Below are 18,276 nucleotides of genomic sequence, written 5' to 3' on the forward strand. Positions count from 1 at the left end.
ACACCTACAAGAGACACAAAATGAGACTAAGAGCAACATTTTTAAATTAGTCCACAAAACAGAAACACTAAAGTACAGGTTAGTCCAAAAAATCTAAAATAAAAATAAAAAAGATATAAAAAAAAAAAAAATCTAACAAAAACAGAAAAACACCTGCATTGCACCAACAAACATACTTGCATTTAACAACAAGACGATTGCACGACTACTCACAAACGGAACGGTGTATATGCTAAAAGCTAAAAAATGGAAAACTGTATGCTTGACAATGCTAAAATTACACACTCTGCAAAGTCCAAAAGAGCACCTTCTCGAACGAGACAGAAACAGAAACTCCATTCATCACCAATACACTCACAGCGTGCAAAACAGGCCCTTAAATAAGCAGTACAATCGGTAGCAATATTAGCATACTGTACACCTGTGTGAATTAACGCGCCGCACGTAGGTATAAATCGCCACACACCTGGGCGTACAGACTTCATCTCCAACATGGCTACTCGTGAGGAATTAGCAGCAGAGATGGACGGCATTATGCAGCAGCAGATGGCATTGGCGAAAAAACGCATAGAGTGCCAGAGACGAATGATGGAATCCGCCTCTGCGGATTTGGAAGAGGCAGGACCCAGTACTCGGGAAATGTCAGCTTCTGAGCCCCAACAATTAAGTGGGGATACCCTGCCACACACACATACTGGCCAAACTGAGGGAGAATCAGCATTAGCCACACAAGCACAACAGACAGAAGATGCTAGTGACCAGGAAGATGGTGAGGAGCAACAGGAGGAAAGCTCACAGGCTACCTCCAGACGTAAAAAAAGACAGCCAGCATTCACTAAGAGGGAGTTGCGTGTTTTGGTCACGCAGGCCATGTCCAAAATACATAGAGGACCCAAAAACATGGGTGCTGCTACGAAAGATAGCATCTGGAGGGACATCACACATTCTGTGAATGAAGTTGGCTCTGTCGTCAGAACATCACAGGAAGTTAGACGACGGTAAGTGCATCTTGCCAGTCCATTCTCTGTGCTAAGTTTTCTTAAAAATGTAGTTACATGTGATGTTATGTATAGCAAACAAAAGCAGAACATGTGTCCTATATATTTATTTCCAGAAATAATAATACTGTACTTTGCCCCTATTTCCCCAAACATATGTAGTTGGACCGACTTCAAATCCCGCCTGAAGGCAAAGAGGTCTGCGGAATGGAATGCCTCAAGGGCTACAGGTAGAGGAGCAGCTGTCGCTGTGGAGTTTACAGACTTGGAGGAGATGGCGATGCCCTGTGTCAGTTATGAGGAGGGCCAAGGGGTGTCTAATATGGACACGGACCTGCCTGAGATCCTGACGGAACATGACTTGCCAGGTAAGTTTACATACGTATTTGTCTGCAATTTAAACTGTATTTTTAGCAAAAAAAATAATTCTTTATTGTACTCTTTTCCCACACATTCTTCTATTTGCTTGCCACAAAACACAGCACAGGGGGGTGATCAGTTAGAGTCACAGGAAGGTTATGTGGCTGAGGCTGAGGTGGAGGGACCTAGTGGGTCTGGCAGTGTGGGACCACAAATCCCACCTCTGCAGGTTCCTACTGGCCCCCCCACCCAACCCTCTGCTATCCCGGAGATCCTGCTTGAAATAGCTAGGTATGGTGAGAGCCTAAATGCGTTTCAAGACGGGGTCCTCCGGGAGGTAAGCCAGATAGCTGTCCGGCTCAGTGAGCACCGAACCAGTGTTGAGCAAGTGTTGCTCAACTCTGCCAGGGTCTGGCAGAGATCAGGCAGGGACAAGAACAACTTGCCTCCTCATTCCAAAGCCTTGCAACTAACATCTTGCAAGGGCTCCAGGCCATCGCTGTCTCCCTTGCCCACAGTGGCAGAGAGCCACCCACATCGGCTCCCTCCCCTGCCCCTGCCCAGGAAGAACAGCCCACTGGGCAGGCCCAACGAAGGTCGCTCCGCAGACCAAGCCAAGAAGAACAGCCTCAGGCGGGGAGAAAAAAAAGAAAGTGATGTCTCTCCAGATGGGCAGCACCCATGTTTTTCATGTTGCCTCTATGTTATTTTGGAGTTGGCTTGTGTGGCCAGAATGGATAACTCCCTCTTAGTGAAATGTATTATTAATGTTTGGAGGTATTGTAGCCTGTGAGCTTTTTTTCTGAAACACCAGAGCCATCTTCCTGTTACTAGTGTGCTATGTATTGATGTGTTTGTGTGGTGGATCCTAATTCTTTCTCAGTTGGGTCAATATTTTTGTGAGGTAGGGTGTGTAATATCTTTTATTTTTACTACAAATTATCATTTTGTCAGAAGCTGATGTTTGCCGAGTACTGAGTTCTGCTATATAATTTGTGTCAGTGGCATCTGCTTGCTGCTTGGTCCATCTCTGCCTGTGATACTCACGTGTAGCCATGTTGTTTGGTTTAAAAAATATATTACTACAGTAATAAAAAATTAATACTTTAACAAAAATTGAGTACTTTATTCAAGGTAATGCATTAGGTAAATCTTAGTTCCAGGAAGATTAGGTAAGCATATAGACACTTGTGGAACGAGGGAACAATCTGCAATTTATAAAAACAATTGCATCTTAAAAAATACTACAGGTATGCCTTGCACCACACTTTAATGTCCATATTAATTAAAATGACACACTTTTTATTTTTTGCTATGGGCAACAGGACATCATTTAAAACATTGTCAGATATTAAAAACAAATATAAAACTATCATTTCTGGCCAAAATTAAGTGTATGCTGCATTATGTGGGTCTCAGTTTATTTAGGTTAAATGTTGCAGCTTTTTAATTACATTTTGGTTAATTTCACTTGTTTGCATTTGGTACTCTTACACACATTAAAACCTGCCCTTTACAATAAATGTTTACACACCAACTTGAACACAAATAACAACCTTATTTGGCAGTGTGTGAGATTTATATGTGCTTAGAATAAACATGTAATGTGGGTTTTTACAATTGTTGTTTGCTAACTTTCATCTGAGCAGTATTTAACAAGTAATTGGGCAACAGATGAATGTGCTCTCCAATTAACTGCTAATTAGTGCATACACACTTGTAACAGTACTTCGCAAATGCAGAGTAACTGCAGACCTACTCGGCTGCTGCGTGAAGATTGCTACGGATTCCTATGTTAGTTTTAACAGCGACAATGTTTTATTGCGAAAAACACGCCCATTGCGAGTTGCATACTCCCACACTGTACGCCCACTTTCACGCCCATGTCGGACCATTGCGAAGTCTCGCCTCCGCCACACCTCCGCCACTCCTCGTTTTCGTTTGTGAGTAACGTGTGTTTTTTTTTTTTTGTATTTTTGCACCAGTGTCATACGGCTGTGCTCGCGCATGCGTATTTACGCATTTGCGCATGCGCAGTTAGTTAGTTTTTGCACATTTGCGATGCGATGACTCTCTGCGATCAACTCGGAATGAGGGCCTATATGTATACTGCTGGTCACCATAATGCTGCACTGTCCTACTATATACTGCTCACAATAATGCAGCACAGAGATCGTATACTTGACACAGAGCTGCAAGATACAGCAATGGCCTACTGTACTGTACTATATGTATACTGCTGGTCACCAAAATGCTGCATTGTCCTACTATATACTGCTCACAATAATGCAGCACAGAGATAGTATACTTGACACAGAGCTGCAAGATACAGCAATGTCCTACTGTACTGTACTATATGTATACTGCTGGTCACCAAAATGCTGCACTGTCCTACTATATACTGCTCACAATAATGCAGCACAGATATCGTATACTTGACACAGAGCTGCAAGATACAGCAATGGCCTACTGTACTGTACTATATGTATACTGCTGGTCACCAAAATGCTGCTCTGTCCTACTATATAATGCTCACAATAATGCAGCACAGAGATAGTATACTTGACACAGAGCTGCAAGATACAGCAATGGCCTACTGTACTGTACTATATGTATACTGCTGGTCACCAAAATGCTGCACTGTCCTACTATATACTGCTCACAATAATTCAGCACAGAGATCGTATACTTGACACAGAGCTGCAAGATACAGCAATGGCCTACTGTACTGTACTTTATGTATACTGCTGGTCACCAAAATGCTGCATTGTCCTACTATATACTGCTCACAATAATGCAGCACAGAGATCGTATACTTGACACAGAGCTGCAAGATACAGCAATGGCCTACTGTACTGTACTATATGTATACTGCTGGTCACCAAAATACTGCATTGTCCTACTATATACTGCTCACAATAATGCAGCACAGAGATAGTATACTTGACACAGAGCTGCAAGATACAGCAATGTCCTACTGTACTGTACTATATGTATACTGCTGGTCACCAAAATGCTGCACTGTCCTACTATATACTGCTCACAATAATGCAGCACAGATATCGTATACTTGACACAGAGCTGCAAGATACAGCAATGGCCTACTGTACTGTACTATATGTATACTGCTGGTCACCAAAATGCTGCACTGTCCTACTATATAATGCTCACAATAATGAAGCACAGAGATCGTATACTTGACACAGAGCTGCAAGATACAGCAATGGCCTGCTGTACTGTACTATATGTATACTGCTGGTCACCAAAATGCTGCACTGTCCTACTATATACTGCTCACAATAATGAAGCACAGAGATAGTATACTTGACACAGAGCTGCAAGATACAGCAATGGCCTACTGTACTGTACTATATGTATACAGCTGGTCAGTGCCGTAACTAGGCATTTTAGCGTTGTGTGCAAGAAACGGCATTGGCGCCCCCTATGCAAGATAGGGGAAGTGCGCGCCGTAGGCGCGCACAAAATATATAGGGGAGTGGCTTCATGGGGAGGGGGCATGGCCACAATATAATAGCAATTCATACTACGGTGCACAGTAGTCTCCATTATTCAAATTACGCTGCACAGTAGCGCCACTACACCAGACAGTCCCCCTTTTATACATTACAGCGGACAGTCCCCCTTTTTACACATTACAGCAGACAGTCCCCCTTTTAGACATTACGGCAGACAGCGTCCCCTTTTTACACATTACGGCAGACAGCGTCCCCTTTTTTTACACATTACGGCAGACAGCATCCGGTTTTTACACATTACGGCAGACAGCGTCCCCATTTTTTACACATTACAGCAGACAGCGTCCCCTTTTAAACACATTACGGCAGACAGCGTCCCCTTTTTTACACATTACGGCAGACAGCGTCCCCTTTTTTTACACATTACAGCAGACAGCATCCCCTTTTTACACATTACGGCAGACAGCGTCCCCTTTTTACACATGACGGCAGACAGCATCCCCATTTTTACACAGTACATCAGACAGTGTCCCCCTTTATAGACATTGTGGCAGCCAGTCCCCCTTTTTACACATTACGGTAGATGGTGTCCCCGTTTGTACACATTACAGCAGCCAGTGTCCCCCTTTTTACACATTGCGGCAGCCAGTCCCCCTTTTTACACATTACGGCAGACGATGTCCCCCTTTTTACATATTGTGGCAGCCAGGCCCCCTTTTTACACATTACGGCAGACAGTGTCCCCCTGAGAGAGAGAGAGAGAGAGAGAGAGAAAGGGAGGGAGAGAGAGAGAGATACTTACCATTTCGCCGCTGACAGGCTCCTCATGCTGGCAGCTCCCTCGGTGCAGGCATCGGACAAGGAGGAGAAGGGAGGGGGACTGGAGCTGCAGCAGCGCTATGTCATTGGTAGTAAGCGCTGCTGCAGCAGTACCCTCTCCTTCCGTATAGGCTGCCCGACGCCGCTGTGAATGCTGGGATGGAGGAACTGCACGTGCAGAAAACCGGGTTCGCCCACCAATGGGGCTTGCTCACTTCCAAAACCGGTTTTCCACACGCACGGCCCGTCCCACTTCTGACCACCGCCGTACCCCTATAGGACTCACAGACCAGCCCTCCTGCTCGGTTGGAGCCATCTTGCAGCATTGCCGCTGCAGTGTCTGTTTGCTGTTCCCAGCCTTGGGACTCTACTCTGCAGCCGTCCTCGGCTGCCTGCCACCACAGGTTAGACGGTTGTTCGTTTACAGATCCTATGTTACCACACGCCGGACTTTATCTCAGTGCTGCTTGCCACTCTCGCTCTGGGACCCTTGATTTCTAATCCGAGAGCTGAGCGGTTCCTGCCGGCTGCCGGAAAAGTATTGTTACTTCTATCAATCAGGACCTGTAAGTTACCTCTATTTCTTACTATTACACGGCCTATGCTACACTAATTATAACAGAGGTGGATTATACACGGTGCCGTTGTAGATCAAAGCTGGCATCAATCTTGGGTAATTAAGGCACATTATTATTATTATTATCTTCAAGTGAGTGGGAAATGAGCTTTATTATCTCTAGGGACAGCATAAACAGAGATTTACTTTAAAGGGGGCTGGTATTAATTATATGAATCATGCGTTTAATTTGTTGATCCGACTGAGAAAAAACTGTCAAATTGCCTTTATCTAAGTTGTTACAGTTGCTAGACTGTGTAAAATGAAACAGTAGCCAGAGTGTGCAATTATTGTTATTTACTGTTTCCATTTAAGTTGCAATAATAGCTAGACTGTGTATTGGCACTACAATTGTTTCTGTTTGAACTTAGACCAGTAGCTAGACTGTGTAAATATTGTTATTATAAGTTACTAGTTTTGCAATTGCACTCTTATGGAATACTAGGTATTTATTTCTGAGTCTCAGGGGTAAATTTACTAAGGTGGGAGATTTTTAGAACTGGTGATGTTGCCCATAGCAACCAATCAGATTGTATCTATTATTTTCTAGAAGCAGCTAGACAAATGTTAAGTAGAATCTGATTGGTTGCTATGGGCAACATCACCAGTTCTAAAAAAACTCCCACCTTAGTAAATTTACCCCTCAGTGCTTACAACAGGTATAGAATCTAAGGCAACTAATTAGACATCCTAGCTTTTATATATATATATATATATATATATATATATAGTGAGTAATGTATGTAATTTGTGCAACTCAGTAGGATAAACAGTAACCTCACAATATCTATTAGGTACATATGTATCAATTGGAACATCAGTGTTAATACTCAGTTAATCCCCTAGCACTTTCTTAAACCTACGGTTTACAATTTTTGTGATATTAAAGCCAATATCGTTATAAAAACATGACTTTCTCCAAAAGTGCAGGCAATCAGCCGATGGCCTAATATCATCTAGTTGCATTACCAAGAATCTACCCGAACAGGGGTGAAATACGTGGAATACAATATTCGTACTTCTGTTTCTTCCATATTCTTCTTTCTCGTGCTCTCGCTTTGCTTCTTCTTCTTCTTCTTTTCCTTTCTCTTTTTCTCCTTCTTCTGGTTCGTGGACTCCCACCAGTGATCCGGAGGTTATATTTCTACCCCCACCTAACGCTGGCAGCAGATCCACCTATTGTTCCTTCTGACTGCATTAATCTCAGTTTTTCTTTTTCAAGTGATCTCTCATCAGTGATTCACTGGGAGGTGCGATACATACTATTCTACTATCATACCACACTGGAATACGCCCAATACCTTTAGAACTTGGAAGCTAAGCAGGAGTGGGCTTGGCTAGTACTAGGGTGGGTGACCCCCTGGGAATACCGAGTGCAGTAGAATATCAATTTGGGGTTACCCAGTGTCTAACGCTGACAGCAGAATCACTGTTGACTTCTTTCTTCCACCTGAATACAGGTTTACATTACTATGAAGGTATTTTCCTTGGTCCATTAACAATCAATTAATGCAAATTTGAATATACTGACTAGTGGTCCTCTATAATTATAAATGGCATAGGCAGAGCAGCAGGGTCCACAGATCCACTTAGTGGTTTCTGTATGATACCATAGAATATTGGACATATGCCAATGCGTGTTTAATTTTAAATGTTGTATGTTGTTTGTCTTGTAATTTTCTGGATACACTGTCAATTTTATATAATTAGAATAAAGGTATGTTTTAAATCTTACTAATATTTATAAGCGTGCACCCACAAAAAGAGTCTTTCTTCTTCTCCAAAAACCTTTACAGTAACTGTATTGTTTGACTTTGGGTGCACCACCAGAACTAATGATTATGAGTGGCTCTCATTGATAGGATATCTCTGGTATTTAATTCTTTATTATAATTTTGCTAGTGCGGAATCACCCCTGTCTGTGTTCTACATAATCTTTATTTAGGTAAGTGGGAGGAAAAAGTAATAGAAAATAACAACCCATTTATATCATTTATTTGTCTATATAAGATGTTTATAGATGGTATCCTAATTGTGTGGTCTGGCAGTGAAATGATGTTCAAAGAATTCATGGTTTATTTAAATAAGAATACATTCAATTTATAGTTTAATTTGAATTTTCAAAAAAAAAATAGAATTTTTGGATTTAGTATTGGACAATACGGACTGTAAGGATGGAGGAAAGGTTAATACTTAAACACACATAAAAAAAACAGATCGTAATAGCTATGTGCACTATCAGAGTTGCCACTACAAGAAATGGGTAGACAATATACACTATTTGCAATTTATTAGACTGAGACGTAATTGTTGAGAGTTGTCTAAATTTGAAGAACAGGCTGAAATATATAAACAACATTTTGTCAAAAAGAAATATCCTGAATGGGTGATTGAGGAGTCTTATAACAGAGCAAAGGATAGAAATAGATCTCAGTTGGTGGTATACAAACAAAATACACAGGAAAAGAGTAATTTCTCAATCCCCTTTGTAACTAGGTATAATGCTAAGGGAGGTGAAATTAAAAGGATTTGTTAGGGTCTCCTGCTCTGTGCTGCCACGTCGTCATGGCAACCGGGAGACAAGTGCTAGCGGAGTAACCTGAGCATAGCTGATACTCCGGTTCGGGTCTTTTGCTGTGCAGTGGTTACAGGCTCTGTGCACGGCAGGGGATCCGGTGCTGGTTTTTGTGCTCACAGTCTGTGAGGTCTGAGTGGGGCGTGGACAGCACCTGCTATATAAACCCTCTTCTCAGGTTAGGCAGATGCTGCTGAATCTTTGTTGGTTAGTCAGTTCCTGAAAGCTAGCTAGTACTGTGTAAACTTTGTATTTGTTTGTTGCTTACTGCAAATAGGCCTTGGGATTTGGTATTACACTCTGCCAATCCAGACCTAGCAGTAAGACTGGAGTCAGTCGTTTAACCTGCTGGGGTTCTTTTGCTACTCTGTGAACCTAGCAAGTTTGCGGCTGTATTCTCAGACTTGCCTGCCAAAATCCTTTCTCACTGTGCAAGGTGTTCAGGTGTCAGTTTAGTGGCAGTAAGCTGAACCAGTGCACTGAAAGTGGAGACTAGGATTGTGGAGACTCTCCTTGTGTCTATTATTCCATCTCTGACCAAGGAGTTTACTGCCACACCCGTTGGTAACCCTTTAGGGTTTTGCTGTTGCCCTTAGCAACAGCATTTCGGGTTCTCTATGTATTAAATCACAACATCTCGCTTATTTCCATCTGAGCATTCCTAATACTAGGGAGACACCCAGTTTCTTAGCCTTTGGGCTTCTCTGTTCACTTTGTGTTTATTTTGTTACCCTATCACCTTCTGTGTATGTAATGTCATATTCCCCAGTCTGTCTGTGAGTTCATTTGTTTTGCATCCCTCTCCGTTCAGACACCAGTACATTCCTGCTGGCACTGGTGTGCATAACATATTCAGCAGCCTAATACTCCTGTTGAAATTTTGTGGGAATATGGAGCATACCCCTCAAAATACTTTGCAACAGGTGGTCGAACAGGTGCAGGTCCTGACTCGACAATTTAATGATTTGTCCATTAAAATGCACACCTCGCAGGCCACTGGCGGAGCTCCCGCAGCAGCAGTACCTTCAGGGGTTAAGGAGCCGAAAGTAAATCTCCCGGATCGTTTTTCTGGAGATCGCTCGCAGTTCTTTTGTTTCAAGGAGAGCTGCAAGCTATATTTCCAGCTTAGGCCTCAGTCTTCTGGGTCAGAGATTCAGCGGGTGGGCATAGTGAATTCCTTGCTACAAGGAGACCCACAGGTCTGGGCATATGGGTTGCAGCCTGACTGTCCGTCGCTTAAAAGTGTTGATGCTTTTTTTACGGCACTGGGCATGTTGTATGATGACCCTGACAAGATGGCCTCAGCCGAGGCTCAGATTTCGATCCTTAAGCAAGGGCGAAGGCCAGTTGAGGTTTATTGTATGGAGTTTCGGAGGTTGGCCCATGATACCCAGTGGAATGACCCAGCCCTGAGACACCAGTACCGAAGAGGTCTTTCTAACCAGTTAAAAGACCAACTGGTACAATATCCCTTGCCTGATAGCTTGGATCAGCTCATGCAGTTATCCATTCGGGTGGATAGACGGCTGAGAGAGAGCGCAGGCTTGAAAGGGAGACCGAGGTTTCCTTCTTTCCCAAGGGAACCTCAGACTCTGAGGAATTTTCCGAGGAGCCTATGCAGATTGGGGCTACCCGCCTCTCCTCGCGTGAGAAGACGCGGAGGAGACAGCAGGGGTTATGTTTGTACTGTGGGAATAAAGGTCATGTGGTAGTATCATGCCCAGAAAAGCCGGAAAACTTCAGGGCCTGAGGGTAATGGGAAATATCCTGTCAGGCCAGAAGTCAGAATTTCCCAAGAAGACTTTTATCATTCCGGTGACCTTGAAGATCCTCGGTCAAACTGTCAAGACTGAGGCCTTTGTGGACAGTGGGGCCGACGGAGTTTTTATGGACCGCCAATTCGCCCTGAAACACTCTGTTCCCTTAGTACCCTTGGTATCGGAAATTGAGATTTGTGGGTTAAACGTGGAACCATTATCCCAGGGTAAAATTACCTCTTGCACTAGCCAGATTTCTTTGTTTATTGGAGCCACACACTCTGAAAAATTGTCCTTTTATGTGACTGTCTGTACTTTTGCCCCATTGGTGTTGGGGTTACCCTGGTTAAGGGCCCACAATCCTCAATTTGACTGGGTCTCTGGGGAGATTCTTAGTTGGGGTCCTGATTGTTTCAGGAGTTGCTTGAGCCTTCCAGTCAGGCTTTCGCAGCTAAGTTTGCCAGGATTGCCAGGATGTTATGCAGATTTTGCGGACGTGTTCTCCAAAAGAGTTGCAGAGGTACTACCTCCCCATCGCCCCTATGACTGTGCCATTAATTTGTTGCCGAATGCTAAGCTTCCCAAGAGCAGGTTGTACTCCCTGTCACGTCCTGAGACTCAGGCTATGGCAGAGTACATTCAGGAGAACTTGGCTAAGGGATTTATCAGACCTTCACAGTCTCCAGTTGGGTTGGGGTTCTTCTTCGTGGGTAAAAAGGACGGTTCGTTGCGACCCTGCATCGACTTCAGGGAATTGAACCGTATCACGATTAAAAACTCATACCCACTGCCTCTCATTTCGGTCTTGTTTGACCAGCTTCGTACGGCCACCATTTTTTCTAAGATTGACCTACGCGGTGCGTACAATCTAATCCGAATAAAAGAGGGGGATGAATGGAAGACTGCCTTTAATACCCACTCAGGGCATTATGAATATTTGGTGATGCCTTTTGGGCTCTGTAATGCCCCAACAGTCTTCCAGGACTTCATGAACGATGTGCTCAGGGAATATTTGGATAGATTCTTAGTTGTATACTTAGATGACATCCTAATCTTCTCCCATTCCCTGGAGGAACATCGGAAGCATGTACGCTTAGTCCTCCAGAAACTCAGAGACCACCGGCTTGGGGCGAAGCTGGAGAAGTGCGAATTTGAAGTTCAGCAAATCGCATTTCTAGGATATATTATCTCTCCAGAAGGTTTCCAAATGGAGGGTTCCAAGGTACAGGCAGTCCTGGATTGGGTGCAGCCCACTAGTTTGAAGGCGCTTCAGCGTTTTCAGGGCTTTGCGAATTTTTATAGACGATTTATCGCTGGATTTTTGTCTATAGTGGCGCCCTTGGTGGCACTCACTAAGAAAGGGGCGAATGTTGCTCACTGGTCTTGTGAGGCCAAAGCGGCTTTTGCCCGTCTCAAAAGGGCATTTGTCTCGGCCAAGGTGCTGCGACACCCAGATCCAGAGCGTCCTTTTGTGGTGGAGGTGGATGCCTCTGAGATGGGTATTGGGGCAGTGCTCTCTCAGATGCGGGTGTCTGATAATTGCCTTCATCCCTGTGCTTACTTTTCCCGTAAATTTTCGCCTGCCGAGATGAATTATGACGTGGGTAACCGGGAATTGTTGGCTATTAAGGATGCACTCGAGGAGTGGAGACACTGGCTTGAGGGGGCTAAGTTTGTGGTCTCAATTCTCACCGACCATAAGAATTTGGCATATTTAGAGTCAGCGAAGCGCCTCAATGCCAGGCAGGCACGATGGGCTTTGTTTTTTGCTCGCTTTAATTTTTTGATAACATATCGCCCTGGGTCAAAAAACATCAAGGCTGATGCGCTCTCGCTGAGTTTTGCTCCAATCCAGGAGACCACCGAGGAGCCATTGCGCATTGTGTCCCCATCATGTGTTAAAGTGGGCATTACCCAGGGCCTCTTGTCATTAGTCCTTAGAGCACAGGAGCAGGCTCCTCCAGACTTTCCGGTAGGTCTTTTGTTTGTGCCTCCTAGGTTAAGACAGCGAGTGTTCCTGGAATTCCATGCCAAGAAGTCGGCAGGTCACCCGGGTATTGCCAGAACTCGGGAGTTGCTATCTAGGGCGGTGTGGTGGCCCTCGGTGGCTAGGGATGTGGATCAGTGGGTTCGGGCATGTGACATCTGTGCCCGAAATAAGACTCCTAGAGGGGTTCCTGTTGGCCCATTACATCCACTCTCTATTCCATCTAAGCCATGGACCCACATTTCAATGGATTTTGTGGTGGACTTGCCCAAATCCTCGGGGATGACAGCCATCTGGGTTGTCGTTGACAGGTTTTCGAAGATGGCGCACTTCGTTCCATTGGTTGGGCTGCCATCGGCCAGACGCCTGTCTGAATTATTTATGCTGCATGTTGTGCGCCTCCACGGGTTGCCACTTGATGTGGTCTCTGACCGCAGATCCCAGTTTGTGGCCAAATTCTGGAGGGCATTTTGTTCCGATCTCCAGATTTCTGTCAGCTTGTCGTCAGGCTACCATCCGCAGTCTAATGGGCAGACTGAAAGGGTGAACCAGTCCTTGGAGCAGTTACTCAGGTGTTATGTCTCCAAGTGTCAGACTGACTGGGTTGCTCATCTGTCCATGGCGGAGTTTGCCTATAACAACGCGGCTCACTCTGCTACCTTCCTTTGTGTGTATGGGCATCATCCTAAGGCCAATTTTTTTGACCCCCTGGACTCCACGCCTGGTGGTTCCTCTGTGGTTTCGGTCCTTAGAGGTATTTGGAGGAAAGTGAAGAAAGCCCTTGTGTCTGTGTCATTAGTGACCAAAAGGGTTTTTGATAAGCGGAAGAGACCCTGCAGGTTCAAATTAGGAGACTTCGTCTGGTTGTCTACCAAGAATTTGAAGTTGAGACAGCCATCTCATAAGTTAGGCCCCTGGTTCATCGGTCCTTATAAGATCACTAGGGTTATCAATCCGGTGGCATTTCAGTTAGATCTACCCCGTTCTTTGGGTATCAATAAAACATTTCATTGTTCCCTTTTAAAACGGGCGATTAGTAATCCTTCTTCCAGTGGAAGACCTTCCCCTCTTCTGATACGTGGCCAGAGGGAGTTTGTTGTTGAAAGGATTCTTGACTCCAAGATGGTTCGGGGTCGGCTGTCATTTTTGGTGCACTGGAAGGGGTATGGCCCGGAGGAGCGGTCGTGTGTGCGCAGTGGTGATCTTCATGCCCCCAGACTGTTACGCTCTTTCTTCTCGCAGTTCCCCGATAAACCCGGTGGTAGGGGTTCTTTGACCCCTCGTCAGAGGGGGGTACTGTTAGGGTCTCCTGCTCTGTGCTGCCACGTCGTCATGGCAACCGGGAGACAAGTGCTAGCGGAGTAACCTGAGCGTAGCTGATACTCCGGTTTGGGTCTTTTGCTGTGCAGCGGTTACAGGCTCTGTGCACGGCAGGGGATCCGGTGCTGGTTTTTGTGCTCACAGTCTGTGAGGTCTGAGTGGGGCGTGGACAGCACCTGCTATATAAACCCTCTTCTCAGGTTAGGCAGATGCTGCTGAATCTTTGTTGGTTAGTCAGTTCCTGAAAGCTAGCTAGTACTGTGTAAACTTTGTATTTGTTTGTTGCTTACTGCAAATAGGCCTTGGGATTTGGTATTACACTCTGCCAATCCAGACCTAGCAGTAAGACTGGAGTCAGTCGTTTAACCTGCTGGGGTTCTTTTGCTACTCTGTGAACCTAGCAAGTTTGCGGCTGTATTCTCAGACTTGCCTGCCAAAATCCTTTCTCACTGTGCAAGGTGTTCAGGTGTCAGTTTAGTGGCAGTAAGCTGAACCAGTGCACTGCAAGTGAAGACTAGGATTGTGGAGACTCTCCTTGTGTCTGTTATTCCATCTCTGACCAAGGAGTTTACTGCCACACCCATTGGTAACCCTTTAGGGTTTTGCTGTTGCCCTTAGCAACAGCATTTCGGGTTCTCTACGTATTAAATCACAACATCTCGCTTCTTTCCATCTGAGCATTCCTAATACTAGGGAGACACCCAGTTTCTTAGCCTTTGGGCTTCTCTGTTCACTTTGTGTTTATTTTGTTACCCTATCACCTTCTGTGTATGTAATGTCATATTCCCCAGTCTGTCTGTGAGTTCATTTGTTTTGCATCCCTCTCCGTTCAGACACCAGTACATTCCTGCTGGCACTGGTGTGCATAACAGGATTCCACAGAAACATTGCGACATTCTATGTCTAGACCAACTGTTACAGAATGTGATCCTCAGGTGTCCACAGGTGGTTTTTAGAAAGTCACGCTCCTTGAAAAGTAAACTTGCTCCAAATAATCTGAAGAACGATATTGTGTCACGGTCGGATAGATTGGAGGGTTTCTATGTGTGTGCAAAGTGTAAGGTCTGTCAATATGTAAATAAGGATCATAAACAGTTTTTTAATTCCATTAATGAGAAATCATGGAAGATTAAAGGGAAATTAAGTTGTCTTAGTACACACATGATTTATCTTTTAGAATATAAATGCGGAAAGCGTTGTGTAGGGAAAACCAAGCGGATCCTTAAATTGAGGATTTTAGAGCATGTACGAAATATTACCCATAAAGTTGAAAACCACAGTGTCCCGCGTCATTTTGCTGGATGCTGTGATTCGAAACTCCATGGACTTTCTTTTAAGGCGATTGAGAAAGTAGAATTGGATGAAAGGAAAGGTGACATTCTGAAATTATTATCAAAGCGTGAAACATTTTGGATCTACACACTAAATACATTTGTTCCACATGGTATGAACGAAGGTTGTGACATTGTGCTGTTTCTTGACAGTTAATCCCGTATGCATGTAATTTAGAGTTTGCTGGTGGCAGCGGCTATGTCTCGGCAGGCAGACTTGATATGTTTATGTATGGCGCAATGCTGTGAAGTGCGACATGATGGGGTTAAATTCATACATCGATTTCCCTTTAATATGTTATATTTCCCTTTTAAAACTGTTTGAATCAAAGGGTTGTCTACTAATATTGTTTTATAACTGATTGTACAGGTCAAATCTGAATCACGGCTATGTGGTATGAAATTCAGCTGACTAGTCCATTAAAGTTAATGAATAACACTGGTACAAAAAGGATTAAAGTTACTTGATATTATTAACTGAGTCTGACTCGAAAAAACATGACCATGGTCGGATCTGACCTTTTTATATATATAATTGTGAAATGTTTATTGATTTATGAGATATGTGAAATGATCATTTTTTATTGTTAGAAGCTCTTTAATTGAGAGATTAGGAACAACACCCAGAATGGGTATATATAGGAAACTCATAGTTGGTAAACCACACCCCCTGATGAAGTCCCCATAGGACGAAACGCATTGGGCGTGGCTGACTGACGTGGACGCTGTGACGTCATCCTCCGGAAGCAGAGCCAGTGTGGATATGAGACGGGAATTCGAATACCTGAATGGCTAAGTCGCGGTTGAAACACCATTGCTGATGAATTTTAACTTCAATGTATGTGAGCATATGTCTTAGGTAAAGATTTTTACTTTTTATACATTTAATAGTGTGCTCTCCATTCTTTGACAGTCTTTACAATTGCTCCAGTGGCGTGGAGAGGATTTGAAGCGGCACTGATTTGGGACTTAACTCTGGATAACAGCAGATCTCGTTGCGCTATACTGAACTTTGTGGAGGATATATATATATATATGTATATGGTAGAGCGAGGCGGTACTCCAAGACTTGTAAATAAATAAATTTTAGTGCACACTACGAAGTGCAAACATTACAACATTTTGGGGAATGATACCCCGTCATCAGGTTAACACGTGAAAGTAAAATAAAACAACTTTATACTTACAGACCCCTCTGGTCCCACTCGCCACCAGACACCTTCCCGGGACTCCGCAGCAACACATAGTGTAATCAAGATTCCCCTGAGCTGCACTTCTAAGTTTGTTGTTTATCTTCTGTCTTGCACATGTGGTTTACACTATGTGGGCAAGACAGAGAGACAATTTAAGTAGAGGATTGCCCAACATACGGCAGCTATATAGTAATAGCAATCAAGCAGTTGCAAGGCACTTTGCACAGACTAGGCATAATGGCCCTCATTCCGAGTTGATCGCTCGCTAGCTACTTTTAGCAGCTGTGCAAACGCATAGTCGCCGCCCACGGGGGAGTGTATTTTAGCAAAGCAGGAGTGCGAACGTCTGTGCAGCAGAGCGGCAGCAAACACATTTTGTTCAGAACAAGACCAGCCCTGTAGTTACTTATTCTGTGCGATGATTGCTGCGACGAGTGACACAGTAATGATGTCAGATACCCGCCCAACAAACACCCGACCACGCCTGCATTTTTCCAAACACTCACAAAAAACAGTCAGTTGACACCCAGAAACTCCCACTTCCTGTCAATCTCCTTGCGTCCGCCAGTGTGACTGAAAGCATCGCTAGAACCTGTGCAAAACCACGTCGCTCGTAGCACCCATAAACCGTGCATGCGCATTGCGGTGCATACGCATGCGCAATTTTGCCATTTTCTTAAATGATCGCTACACAGCGAACAACAGCAGCTAGCAATCAACTCGGAATGAGAGCCCATATGCAATGTTGAGATACAGGATGATTGTCCTGGTCGCCAACTCACTTAGGAGGGGGGACAGATAAAAATATCTGCTACAGATTGAAGCAAAGTGGATTTTCACTTTCGATATGGTGAATCCGATGGGTCTGAATGAGTCCATGAGCCTTGCCTGTTTTATTTGAATTTTTTGTAATCTGACTCCCTATTAGAATTTGCTTAACATACAGTAGTGGTAGTAATTCCGATGTTTTGGAAACTAAAAGGTCATATAAATATGACTTGCTGTTTGGTTATATATACTTTATTTGCTATAATCTTGGTCCCTTATACAGTATGTTAGCTGCAAGGCATATTTTGTTGTATTGTTTACATGTGGGACAGATATCAATAATATAGAATTCCAGATTCTCATCAATATACATATTTTTTATTTTTAGTTATTGGTTTTTATACTATTTTACTTATTCCACTATATTTTCACTATAGTTTGACACAGAATTGTGTAGAAGCTCATTACTATGCCTTAACACTGCTGGTATTTATTTGTTTACATAGACTGTTACCTAGGTAACCAGTCCTGTGTTCTCCTCCCCTTGCCTGCACCTCGCGCAACTCTTGCGATGACGTGACTTCCGCTCTTAGTCACCGGAAGTGCTGCGGAGTCCCAGTACGGTGTCCGGCGGCGAGCGGGACCAGAGCGGTCTGTAAGTGTAAAGTTGTTTTATTTCACTTTCACGTGTTTTCCTGACGATGGGGTATCATTCCCCAAAACATTGTAATATTTGCACTTTGTAGTGTGCACTAAAATTTATTTATTTACAAGTCTTGGAGTGCCGCCTCATTCTTCCATATATGCAGGGGGTTGCCATACCCCCCTGGAGGGCACACACGGTCCAGCTGCCCTGTTGGAGTGCCATGTCTGGATTGTTTATATATATATATATATATATATATATATATATATATATATTTATATATACTGCTCAAAAAAATAAAGGGAACACTTAAATAACACATCCTAGATCTGAATGAATGAAATATTCTTATTAAATATTTTATTCTTTACATAGTTGAATGTGCTGACAACAAAATCACACAAAAATTATCAATGGAAATCAAATTTAT

The 18,276-nt window shown here is 43.8% G+C and overlaps 1 protein-coding gene and 1 pseudogene across 3 annotated transcripts in view; both read left to right on the top strand.

Moving 5' to 3' along the window:
• The window catches only part of LOC134949301 (cytochrome P450 2G1-like), a 362,663-nt gene that overhangs the window by 59,857 nt on the left and 284,530 nt on the right, over positions 1-18,276 (top strand). The gene's annotated exons all lie outside the window — the stretch shown is intronic.
• On the top strand, positions 7,535-7,654 carry LOC134950462 (5S ribosomal RNA; annotated as a pseudogene).

Source organism: Pseudophryne corroboree, chromosome 8 (genome assembly GCF_028390025.1).
Source record: "Pseudophryne corroboree isolate aPseCor3 chromosome 8, aPseCor3.hap2, whole genome shotgun sequence".
In the NCBI taxonomy this organism is placed as follows: domain Eukaryota; kingdom Metazoa; phylum Chordata; class Amphibia; order Anura; family Myobatrachidae; genus Pseudophryne; species Pseudophryne corroboree.